This window comes from Harpegnathos saltator, unplaced genomic scaffold (assembly GCF_003227715.2).
Source record: "Harpegnathos saltator strain DR-91 unplaced genomic scaffold, Hsal_v8.6 scaffold844, whole genome shotgun sequence".
In the NCBI taxonomy this organism is placed as follows: domain Eukaryota; kingdom Metazoa; phylum Arthropoda; class Insecta; order Hymenoptera; family Formicidae; genus Harpegnathos; species Harpegnathos saltator.
In genome coordinates this window covers 936,231-948,981 of record NW_020230698.1, presented here as the reverse complement: position 1 = coordinate 948,981, position 12,751 = coordinate 936,231, and the positions used below count along the sequence as shown (strand labels likewise).

The 12,751-nt window shown below is 47.9% G+C and overlaps 1 protein-coding gene across 2 annotated transcripts in view; it reads right to left on the bottom strand.

The window, feature by feature from the left end:
• Positions 1 to 7,056, bottom strand: part of LOC105182743 (retinal guanylyl cyclase 2) — a 48,191-nt gene extending 41,135 nt beyond the window's left edge. The window contains exon 1 of one of the 2 annotated variants that reach the window (XM_025307291.1): positions 6,616 to 7,056. The gene's annotated coding sequence lies outside the window, so the exon portion shown is untranslated. The remainder of the gene's footprint in view (positions 1 to 6,615) is intronic. The other variant, XM_019841256.2, reaches the window with a different exon arrangement.
• Between the last annotated feature and the right edge of the window lie 5,695 nt (positions 7,057 to 12,751).

The window sequence follows — 12,751 nt, the reverse complement described above, 5'->3', positions numbered from 1 at the left end:
GTGTACCCGGTATAAAGGAAAGTTTCGCAACACGAATAATCTTGTTTTCCTTTTTTCGTGCGATATGCTTTCGCAGATATAACGTTATTCATGATAATTATCGCAGTGCATTATCGCGAGTTATATCGATGAAGAGTATATACAGAGCTCTCGGGTTGCGCAGCTGTATATCAAAATAGAAAATTCAGCGACGCTCAATATGGCAGCGAAACGTTGCCCGCACAATTTTCCGCAGAGCGATGAGCTACATTTTACATTGGACCGGCTAAAGCCATTTCGCATGATCATGCGCTCTCTGCATTTTCTTCTTCTTTCTTTCTCCGTGGCGGAATCCACGAAGTTGCTGACATTTGCTTTTAATTAAAAGCCTTTCATCTTTTCAAAGAACTTTTAACGATCCAAAGTGTTATATTTAGCGAGCTCGCGAGGCGAGCTCCATTCGGCAACGGCGCTCGATAAAAGTTATATCGTATGTACGAAAGAACAATTAGCCCGGATTAATTTATATAATATTCGCCCATATTTCGACCGAATCCCCCTTTGACGATAACCGAGACGACGCGAACAACATGAAATGATTCTTTTAAGCGCGTTGAAATTTGACCGAGAGTATGAAGTCTGAATTAGTTGTAATTAAGCCGAATGAAAAAATCTCAATTATCGACTCGCGCTATGTTTGATATTAAGCACTTTCGTAATTTCAAGCGATTAGTTTCGCGAGTTGAATCATTTCGAAATTTGAAGCCTCGGCGAAATGTGGAAACTCGATCTTCAAGTTGATGATGACTTTACGGGAATACGTATGAAACACAGCGCGTAAGCGAACTCTGCTCGGCTCCGCAACAGCGGGTATAACAAAATCCTTTTTAAACAAACAAAAGAAAAAGAGAGACATTCGAAGGCTGCTAATGACGCGTGCAACTGGTAACAGACAAGAGATATTTTTCATCCGTGGAATAAATTCTTTCTCCCCCAACCCAACGGGCGACGAAACTTTGATGAGGGCCGATTATGTGGCGTTTTAACTTTTAATTCACGCCATACCTCCGGCGATTGGGCTTTAAATTCCCTATCAGGGAAAAATCAAGGCGAATATTAATTAAAGAGGCGGGGCTCGGTCGTTTGCGCGCACCCTCCTGCGAGCTCGGTGATTTCAGTCCGCACCTCCTCCTCCTCCTCCTCCTCCTGTCTCTCCCGACTCCCATCGATGGGTAATGAAACGGCTGTCATTTCTCCGTTTGCCCTTTGACATCTGGCGTGTGGCTGACGGTACACTTTCAGTAATTTCAGGCTGCTCTCTGAAGATACGCGCTCACGCTGCAAGCTCATGCAACAGCCTGATCACAGTCTCTTTACCGCCCTTGCCTCCGGCGCGCGAAATTGTTCCGCGAATATGCATACGACTTTGTCAGGCTTGCCAAATATTTGCAGGCAAGCCGTAGACCGTTTAAGTTAAGACTATGCGACGGAAGTTTAGCGTAGCAGTTGCGACAAGAAGTACCCTTCTCGAGTGACAGCGTGGCCTAGTTGGAGCGAGGCAAAGAACGATAAAGATGTCTATCGGCAGTTATAGGCCGCGTTTTCCATTCCGGAGCGATATCGTCGACCGTTCTCGGGAGAGATTGCCATTCGCTCGCTCTTTCTCCCTCTCTCGGTTTCTTTCTTTCCGCCTTTTTTACTAAGCGAACGAATCGACTTTACGCCACGTTCAACGTGGCGCCGATTGACTGCGCACGGGAACGATTAGTTTTCCATTGAACGCAGCGTGCGATACAGTGCGAAAGTCTGACCGTCGAAACAAGCCGGATTCAGTTGGAGCCAACCTGAGCCAGCGTGGAAAAAGTTTCAACCCAGCTAGCCGAACTATCTCCAAATCCGTCGGAACTTGACCGGTCAACTCATTTCAGACTCAATTTGGACCAGTCTGATATGAAGTACGAACTTCAGTGCCATCAGAATGACGCGGAGGGTTCCAGGGTAGCTCACATTCTGCATTCTACAAGTATCTCACCGTCGCACCGGATGCCCGCTTGCGAGAGCTTCTTCGCTGAACTATCATTTTTTCATAACGCCTCGCCCGCTAGAAGCTGTAAAATTATCAATTCATTCGGTATTCGGTTCGAAACGTGGAGGAGCAGCTCGCTGAGGAAAACCTTTCTCTCTCCTTTTTCCCCATCGCTCCCGACCGGAAAGTTCTCGGCGCCCCGATGTAGCGAGAAGAGAGAAAGCTCGTTCCAGATCGGCCGGAGGAATTTGCCGTTACAAAAATAATACGGTGGAAAATGCGGCGCGGCGGCAGTGTATAAAAAGCCGCTCTTATTTCGAGCCTTTCTGCGACATATCCGAGGCTCGTGAAAATCCTCGAGGGACAGACACTCTTGCCGAGGCGTCTCCTTATTAGTCACGCTAAATTGCCGCGCTGTAAACATTTTCCAGCAGACCGATCGGGGGCTGCAACCCGATGCTAAAAATATACGACCGCGCAACCGGCCGCGCTACCGACGTCCGCTCTCCTTCGTGGTCGCGGATGATTGTCGACTCATTACACGGAACAGGCGCGTTGTATTCCCCGCTGATAACGACGGTGAATAGGAAGTGCGGCGTCTCCTCACGTCGGCGAAGTCGCCGACGCTTTCGCTTTGTCAAACTGCCATTCGTGACTTGTTGAGCGGTCTTACGTTAATCGACGTTACACGAGACGTCTCGGGCGCGGAAGTTCGCTCCGCGCTGATCGGCCGCGATCAATCAGTTTCAGCGATTACGTGTTTCCTCCCGCGGGGAAACACAGTCGTGTTGTTTCGCCGCTGGCGCGATAATTGGAGCGCGTAGCGGAATGTTGCTTTTCAATTAAGCAGGCTAAACGAAACATACGTGTGTGTCCGCACATATTAAGCATCTGCCTGCCGCATGTTGCCCGTTCTCTCTCGCGACAGCGCGTTTTTCTTCCCCGCGGGCCGCCGCGGTCGCCCCGCTACTTCGGCAAATTTCGCATTCTCTCTCCCTTGCCCGACATGCAAAATTTATTTATCTCGGCCGCTGAGCGCAACAGTCTATTTTTAATCCTTCGTTATAACGGCAGTTTAATGTAATCGTGAGATATGTCGCTGTGTGCGAACTACGTGTATCGCGCCGGCGAGAGTGGAGTTACACGCCCATGTAAATATACAACTTCTGGCGTTGCTGCACGCGCGAGAGAGAGAGGAAGAGAGCGCCAGGAAATTCTTCACATATGACCTTTTATGCCTGCCAGGCTATTCCACAAACTTAAAATCGCGTCCATTTATTTCCGCTTGCGCGTATTTTAAAATACGATTCTCCCTTGACTCGCCTGCTCGCTCGAAAAATAAAATGACAGCGAGAGACGGGAGGCAGAGAGACAGAGAGAGAGAGAGAGAGAGAGAGAGAGAGAGAGAGAGAGAGAGAGAGAGAGAGAGAGAGGAAAACAATTAAAAAATTAACAATTAAAAATTAAATTTATACCTTCCAGAGCTTCCGGAGTGCGACGTCGAGAGCTTTCAATATCGATAGTTAAACAAAAGCTACGCAACGGCGAGCAAAGTTACTAATTTAATCACCCGATTGCGTCGGTGGTAGAAGTCGACTCGTAGAAGTCGCGTCGCAAATTTACACCCTCCGAAGATATCGTCGTCGTGAGATTCTCCTTCTGAAAATCCCGATCGTCGCTTTAGTAATAAAGTTACAAATAAACTCTCCGGCACCGCCGGCGCGGCAGTGACGAAGGAGCACTTTCATTTCGTATTCCGCGCAGGGGCGATAATGGCGGATCAACGCGGCTTCCGGACGTATCCTAATAAAGGGTACGATCGGAACTTTCCAAGGCGACCTTGGAATGTCATATTCAATATCTCCGGAACGAAGTCGAGAGGGAGCAAGTCCCTCTCGTTCGGACGGCTCTTCTGTGCTCTTCGTGACACAGTCAACTTTAACTGAAGCGCTGCGCGCTCGCATTCCGAGATCCCCCCCTCCCCCCCCCCCCCATTTGCCTCTTCTTCTCTCAAGCCGGAGAGACTCTTTACCGTTATGCTACACGGAGCTGTTCGCGAAATTGACGTTAATGCCGACTTCTCAGTCAGCTCTCTCACCGGCGCGCGGAATCACCGCCGCCGCTGATACAGTGGCGAAAGCCCGGTGAAATTTATACGTCTGTTGAAAGCGCCTCTTCTTCGAGTTATGAGATTTTACGCGCCTTCGCGAATCTCCGTAGAACAGGTCGCGTGCAATTCTTGGCTCGCTGTCAGCTTTGTTCGCCTAAAACTTCCGGAAGCGTTGGAAGGACTCAGAACTTGGAAAAGCCTCGCTTTTCCGGACACATGTTCGCGGCAACTTTCGCCGATCCCTCCGGCGAGCGAGCGGGGATGGGACTAGAAAAATATTTAGCAGCAATTTGCTAACGCCAGTATAGCCTGCCGACGTGTACATCGACCTTGTTTATTATATTGCCTACAGTCTCCGGAGGATATTCTCGGACGAGAACACGTCTTTTCCCTGCTTCTTCCTCGCCTTTTTCCTTCGTCTCCGTCCCGTTCTTTCTCTCTCTCTCTCTCTTTCTCTCTCTCTCTCTCTCTCTCTCTCTCTCTCTCTCTCTCTCTCTCTCTCTCTTTTATTCTTCCCCCCTTAACGTTTACTTCAGCAATCTCGCGTAGGGCTTGCAGAGCGAGCGAGTTAGACAAGTAATTCGATGTGCTGCTCGTTTTCATCTCGTTTTATAAAATATGTAGTCACCAGCACGAGCGAGGGTTGTTCCTTTCATTAAGTTACGTTCTATGTTCTTTCTCTCTCTCCCACTTTTTCTTTCTTTAAGGGCGGCTTTTGCAAATGCAGATTCCGTCGAGCCGAGCCCCAGCGGAACGCCGTGCTGAAAGTTTCCACCCGCCTCGTTCGGCCTTGCGACTCGCGGTCGCGAATTTAACGTGTCCTCTTTGAAACGAAAGACCGGACGAATTATCGCGGTGTGGTGGAACGCGAAACGAGCCGCGATTAACGAACGTTCCGGAAAGTTGTGAACGCGCCGCGCGCGTTGCTCGCGGCGTGCACGGCGCGTTGACGCACGAAAAATCTCTCCGACAACGCTTCGCAATTTCGCTGCAATTTGCTAAGAAATTAGATCGTATTACGTCAAAGCCGGGGGAACAGAGAATGGGAGAAAAAAATAGAGATAACTACGCGAATTTCCCCTGCAGTAGAGTGAAATAGTAATCCACAGGATTAAACAAAAACAAGAGTGGATAATGAATTTCATTATTTGCCTTCAAAAGGGAAAGGCGGTATGGAAAACGAGACAGAGAAGGAATCTGACAAATTTCAATTAGAGAGACGTGCTGAATTTTCCGGATTACGTGCCGCTTTCCCCCGGAGAATCGCAAAGTACGATCCAAAGGAAGTTTGGCACTTTTAAAGGCGACCGGATTCACCTCTCGGAAAATAGCTGCAAGTGGCTCGATCAACGTCTCATTAATATCACCGTATCAATCAATCAATTAACATACAATGTAAAGTGCTTGCGCACGCGCTTTCAATCTTCGACGCTGCGGGAGCGTGTTTTTAGAAGCTGATTAATCGAAGCCTCATCAATCAACGTGTATGATTAATTAAGGATCGACTGGTCTTCCTTCCAGCGGGAACTTTAACGGCAACCGAAGCTGACGCGCAAGTATCGGCGAATCCAAGCCCGAAACTTAACGGGGGCAACGGGGATGTGCGATATACCGCACGAGACGCGTTTCGCCTTTCTCGAGTGTCCTTTTCCCGCGGCCGATTCTATTTCCCCGTCGATCTCCTGCGGCAGCGCGTCATGGGACGGCGTTCCACCCTGTCACGCCGGCGAGCACTTTCGCCAGCCGAAATCGCATCGCTTAGCCGCTTAATTAATACTGGAGGAGACGCGCAGGAAGTCGACACGCGGAGCACGCAGGATATACCCGCCGACTATGAAGCGTTTATCGCGCACAGCGTACCAAACCGCGCATACCCTGCGATGTGTGCGCGGCATATTACTACCGGCGCATTCCTTCGTGCGCGTCGTCCTCCCGAAATTGTTAATTTTCCGGGGAGAGACCAGCCCCCCTCCGCCCCCGGCCGCGGCGGACCGCGCTTTTTGCCCCCTCGAAGTCGCGATTAATATGCGAGCGATTAATTCCAAATGCGAAACCACGATGAAGAAGTTGAGGTCGCCTCTCAGGCCGCCGCTGGATTCTCCGCCGGAAATCCCCGTTTCCGCTAATTATTATTACGATCTTCGGATCTAACACAGCGAGAGAGGGGGGATCCCGACGTCGGCGATTCTCCTCCTTCCAGCGGCCGGCTTGCTGGCGCCCGGAGTTGTTGGCCACGAAAGTATCCGTCAAAGAGAAATTTACGCACACACATATACATGCACACTCGCGGGCCAACGGCGCAGCTTATGCTATGTCTCGAGAGAGTTTCATCCAAAGCTGTCTCTCGTTAAGCTCTGTAATGCTCGGCGACGCGCGTACAGTGGCGAGCGACACCTTAACAGGTAGCTCTCTTCCGGCACGCAGGAGGCACCCCCTGCGCAATAAGAACGAACGCGCGGTTCTCGGCATTTCGCGATGCTACTACGCTTGATATACTCACGGGACGATCGCTAACGACGGCATTTAAGTCGCGTCTCTTCGCTGCATCTTCCTACTCCCGCACGAGAATCCATTGAGGGGGGACGCACCGACCCCCGCAGGTCCCTTCGGTCGCTGCGAATGAGAGGAGGCTCTCATTCAACAAGGACGGCGCGAGACCTCTGGAGAGCGCCACATGTTCTAACAGTGTCGCGCGACTCGACGTGTCCCGCGAGAAGACGGAAGACGGGGGAACGGGGTGCCCTGTTTTCAACAGAGAGCGACGCTCGTCTTCTCCGCTCGTCGAGCTGAGACGAAGTTTCGCTCGCGGTCGCCGAGTCCACGGACCTTTCGTTCAGCGTGATTTCTTCAGCTCGACGGAGCGCACATGTCCCGTGGCGCTCTTCCGCGTGTCGCAAGCACCCCCGACGGGTTGCGGTCATGCTCCATCTTCCCCTCCCCCCCCCCCACTAGCACTCCCGCGGCTCCGTTGTCGCGCCACGAGGAGAGACGAGACGCTCCGGAGTGGCACGCGACGACGACGACGACGAGCACGAGCAAGAGTTCAGGACGTGGACGAGAATGAAAGTGACACGCGCCAATATCAGGAGCGGATGCCGAACGCTTCGGCGCTCGGTATCGAACTGACTGAGCAGCCAGCCAGCTCTGGCCAGCTCACTCCTACTCTCGCGGGACGCGACGCCGCGTTATCACGACGAAGAGCGGCGGGCGAACGCGAGTCCGTCCCGGGGAAGTCGAAAGCAGCACCAGCGCGCGCGCCAGCAGCACCAGAGGGTAGACCACATCACCCCTACCTACCCTTGCGCCCAGAGAGGCGAAGGGAGAGAGCGAGAGGGAGCGAGGAAGGGTGGGAGGACGAAGCGGGAGGGAGAGGGAGAGAGGGTGAGAGAGGCTCACCATCGCCGCAAACTTTTCCCCGGCTCTGTCGTCCTACATCCGAATGATCGTTTCTCTGTCGCTCTCTCTCTCTCTCTCTCTCTCTCTCTCTCTCTTTCTCCCTTGGTTCGTTCGTTCACTAGGACAACCCGCGGATCGGAATTGAAACCGGCTTGATTGGGTGCTGTCGCCCGTGCGAAATGGGACATGCATCGGCGGTCCCGTGTGGTCAGCGTGCGCACCTCTTCGAGGTCTCCTCCTCTGGGTTGGTCCACCGAGTTCGGGTTCTTGTGTATACTGGAGTACATGTTTTGCTCCTTTCGCAGCTGCTGTGGTCCACGAGACCTTATAAGGTTTTCGGCATTTTGGGGCGCGGAGAGATTTACTTGACGCAAAAATGCGTACGCGAACAGGAATACGATATCAGTCGTGTACGCTCCTACGCTGTGCTGTAAAATTCAACTTTTTTTTTGTGAATTATGCTTTCATCGCGTTCTTATTTTGGTTTTTGCGCACGTTCCAGTGGTATACAAGCATGCGCTGCACCGACGCGCTTGCGATTTTTATCTCTTTCTGGAGAAGTCGTGCTTTGATTCCGTGGACTTTTATCCCATCTCATGTTTAATACTCCTCTTTTAACGAAATAAAGATTATAATAAAGGATTTATCGTATTTTTTTATTATCCCTCATATTATTTTTTTATCATCTCTTATTTATTAATAATCTTCATAAAAATTGCTGCATGCATATGATTTTATGTGAATTTCATAAAAGCTGGTTTACGATAATAATTTAACAAACATTTAACAAAATCTGATTTTTAATAAAGAAAATATATTTCGTTTAATTTTTTGGTCTAATAAAGAAATAAAACATTCCATTTTGTAAATATGACGATACACAAAAGCTTTAAAATATACCTAGATTAATTTTTCATGAATTGTTTGTTTAATTTTCCATCTGTTGTTTGGCTGTCATAAAAATTTCACTTGGACGCTATAGATAAAAGTTTCCTGGAAAGATATAACGAGAATCTAATGTACATCTACCGTGTACGAGAGAACCGAGGAGGGGAATGTTTTCATTCGTTTTATATAGGTATATCAGCGATAAATTGTTCACAGGAACGTATCATTGATTGGAACGAAAGTTGCAAATCCAATCGAGGCTGGGTGGCCATCAGCCATGAAATCAATACACGATGGGAAGTCCAACTGTTAACGTAAGCGTGAAAAGTGTTCGAAGAAAATCGGGACGGTTATTCTTCATGAATAACCTAGATTACGGCGAAGTCGAAGGAAGTATGAACGAAGAAGAGAGAGAGAGAGAGAGAGAGAGAGAGAGAGAGAGAGAGAGAGAGAGAGAGAGAGAGAGAGAGAGTATAGAGCTTGCTAGAGTGTGCCGCAGTACACTAGAATTATGAACAACCTCAGGCCAAAAAAGTGCGGAATATCTTGGCTAAGCCATGGCACGTCATACTAGTTAGCCTACGCGAATTAAAGTGCGAATTAAAGCTCGATAAATTTTCCGAAAAAAGCCTATTTCATCAGAATATCCGTGTTTAAGCGTTCGTTTTACCACAACGTAAAAAAAATCTACGGACGCATCGCTCGAATGTCATTCAAAATATATTCTGTGACGTTTTATTAAATTTTAACCGAAACAAGTTATCGACTGACACTAGCTCATCTATAACGCGCGACGGAATTCAGGACAGAATTTCGTTTGTAATTTTATGTATTTTGCGTAATGTAGGAAATATTCGGAGGATTTTCATCTACAAATGTTGCAGTATGATGGAAGCTGCACGCTATAAATTTCTAATTCCGACCCATTTATAAGTACGAATTCGCTTTTCCGAGTACCTTTTCACAAATAAGGTGAGCTCTGTATTTTGCCATGCGAATTGCAGATCCTCTAAAGTGAGATTGAAAGATAAAGTTTCCAATTTTTAATTAAATTTAAATATTGCTCAGACTGACTGGAAGCTCGCTTCGCCCGCTGAAATAACGCGCACGACGATTGTTTCTTTCGTCAACATGGACGCACGGCAACCGATTTAATAGACCTCTGTTACTCTCCTCTCCTCATCCTCATTGCAAGTCCCTCCATTTACTGTCAGATATCTGACGAATTGGAATTGAATCTGACAATCTGATTGGGTGCCATCGACCGTGCGAGACAAACTGTGCGCTAGCTTCGGCGATGCGTATAATACATTTGGAGCGGTAGGATTTTCTTTTTTTAAAGCCGCGAGTGATAACATTTGAGTAAATCGCGCCGAAAAGATCCCGGATTTGCGAAGACGCGCGCGAATCGAACTTCTGTATGAAGAATTTCCACAGACACCTCTTGGAAATTTAATCTATAATGTATTTTTGCGCTGTTATTGCACTCCGACGAAAGTTGAAATTAATATTTGTCGCCGTGTATCTTCTCGTAACGTCGATATGGCAAAATGAAATATACGAAGGTGAATCGCGAGAAGCCTGTCTCGAAACTACCGCGCGATCCGTTCTAAGGAACTAAAACATTTCTCGCTGTATGTGTGCGCCGTCTCCATATAACAGTGTCATATTCTTTCTAAACTTTTCGTCTCCTCCTTGTTTCTGTCGATCGTTCGACATCGAATTTCGTCGTCGATAATTCACGGTTCAGCCGATATTACATGCATCATAAATTGTGGTCATCTGTGTAATGGTACTTTTGTCACAAGAGAGAGGACACATTTCATAGTGTCAAATACAGCGGAGCGTTACCTTTGTTAAAATACACGAGAGACTGTTCAGTTTATTATTTTCCACTCGATGCGACCGTGCGTTGTGATGTAACAGTTGCAAACTATTACCATGTCGTTATATGTAATTGCGTCAATATCATCGCCGGATTAAACGAAACGTTGCGCAAACGTTTCAGTGTAAATAAAAAGGAAATGTCCTCTCATATACAAATCTGTGAGAGTAACGGCGAGTTTTTAAAGCTTACCAGACTGGATAAAAATGTGACTTATCTCCGAGGGTTTCGAGCGATCCATCTTAGTTTTACGTGACAAATTTTTCAGGCCCGAAAGTATGTATATACAAAGACGGATTTAATACGGATTTTTCTCCTTCTTATTTCTTCCTTGCCCGTCCATCGATCCTTACAATCGGTATTCCTCGTTTACCGGAGCATATCGCGAATTGGAATTGAATCCGACAGTGGGATTGACCTCCGTACGATCATACAAAATAAAATGTGTCCAGGGAATACGAACCGTGAGGGTGGAAGATCGCATTTGTGAATGCCGGATGTGGTTCTTGAATAAATCATCAAGGCTCGCTGATCGGAAATAGCCGTTGTTTCTATGCGGAACATTCGTGTCGCGGAAGCTTAACGCATGTAAAGCTCAACAAAGCCCGGGACGAAATTTTATTTTTAATTTTACGCACCGTGCGACACAGAACACTGAACGTTTTGTATACACGTATACGTAAATATATATACGTATAAATAAAATATCTGCAGCAATATATGTATCTACGCATACTCGTATATATATATCTACGCGTATAAGTCAATATATATCCATTATAAATACATACCTATAGATAAATAAAAGTATACGCATTTATAAATGTAATCCTGGCTCGTCAGGTGTTTCCAGGCTGATAAAACGTCATTCCGAATTCTGTTGTGAGATGCAAATGGTCGAGAGTGTGCTTCAACCTTTTTCCTCAATATATAAAAAGCTTCAAAATTACAGCTGCGAGATTAAAAATTTACTTTGTCAGTAGGATTCACAAAAGCGAGCAGGAAAATGTCCGTAATGCGCAAACTGATGAGAAAAGCAAACTCGTGAGAAAAAATGCTCATGCCTTAAGAAATAAATAATATAAAAATTAAATTCTTTATAATAATTGAGCATGACGTCTCTCAGTACAAAATTCAAAGCGTTGACAACTCGGCTCACCCGCCCTCAAGCCGCTCGACCGGTAAAAACGGAGATATCGACGAACGCATCGAATCCTATTCTCGATCGCCTCGCGGCCGATCAGCGGCCTAGCGGAGCGAGCGACATCTGTACTGTAGCACGCGAACGAGAGCCAGATGAATGGGCTACGCATTCAGCGGCCAGACGACCTTGCGGGTGGGGGCTGGGCCGCGTAGTAATTGCGTAACCGAGTACGTGACGGAATGCGGCACATGTTTACTTCCGCGACAGGTGGAGGGGGCGGTCGCCACGCGGTCGTTCCCCCCGCTCGCGCATTGGCTAAGGCCGGTTTGCTTACCGAGCGCGAGCGAAACGAAGAGCCGTAACTCGCGGCCGGATGAGCGTAGAGACGCAGAAGAAAATGTGACCATCTCGGCGCGCGATCCCGCGTACGTTCTTGATAATATCTTCTTGGCAATTTGGAGGATAACAGCGGCGAAACATCGGGATAGATTGCAGTTGAAGAGCTTCTCAGCCGACGCAGGCTTCTTCGCTCGCGACGGAACCGTTTAGCTACTTTCTTACCGTCTTCTCGACGGTAAAAGTAACAAATGTTGCTGTGCATTGCAATTGCAATATGGGGTGATTTGTGGGATGGAAACTTATCTGTTGTCGTAATTCGATCGTCCGGGAATGGAGAGAATTAGTTCGCCCGATTGCTTCGCGGATGTGAAGACTTTACCGCTTGTCTTGCTGAGATTTATTTCACCTTGCTTTCTTTACGAAGTTGCCTTTATTTATAAATAATTCTGAAAGGGATTGCGTATCATTTTTAATAGTGTGCAATATTTAAGGAGGGTGTCGCACACGCAACGAGGCTAACACATTCGTCGGATCTTCCTAAATGTTTTACGATTCGCTGGAAAAATAATCCAAATAGCCGCCGTTCCATCCCGTTGACGTGCGAAACGGGCGATTTCGTTCTTTTGTTAACTTAACGCTGTGCGCTCCAGTCGCTCATTTCTATTCTCGCGGGTAAACACGATTTGAAGTTTCGGCCGTTTCCAGAGGATATCGATGGCCCCGTTGCTCGTTAGAGAATGTGTTTTCCACATGTGTTTTCGGACGATTGGTAGCCGACGTCCGTCGTACACGCCAGCGGGAGTTTTTCGCGCGTATACTCCAAGTTCGTGGCCCTGACGTTGAAGAATTTCGGTCGTACAAACCGGGCCAAGGGCGTAGTCATTACGTTACCAGGATCGGCTCATCGCGTGAGATGCCGTCGTCGGCCGTCTCGATATTACGAGGAGAGAGTTGCTCTTCGACGAGATCTCTTCGACGTTGTTT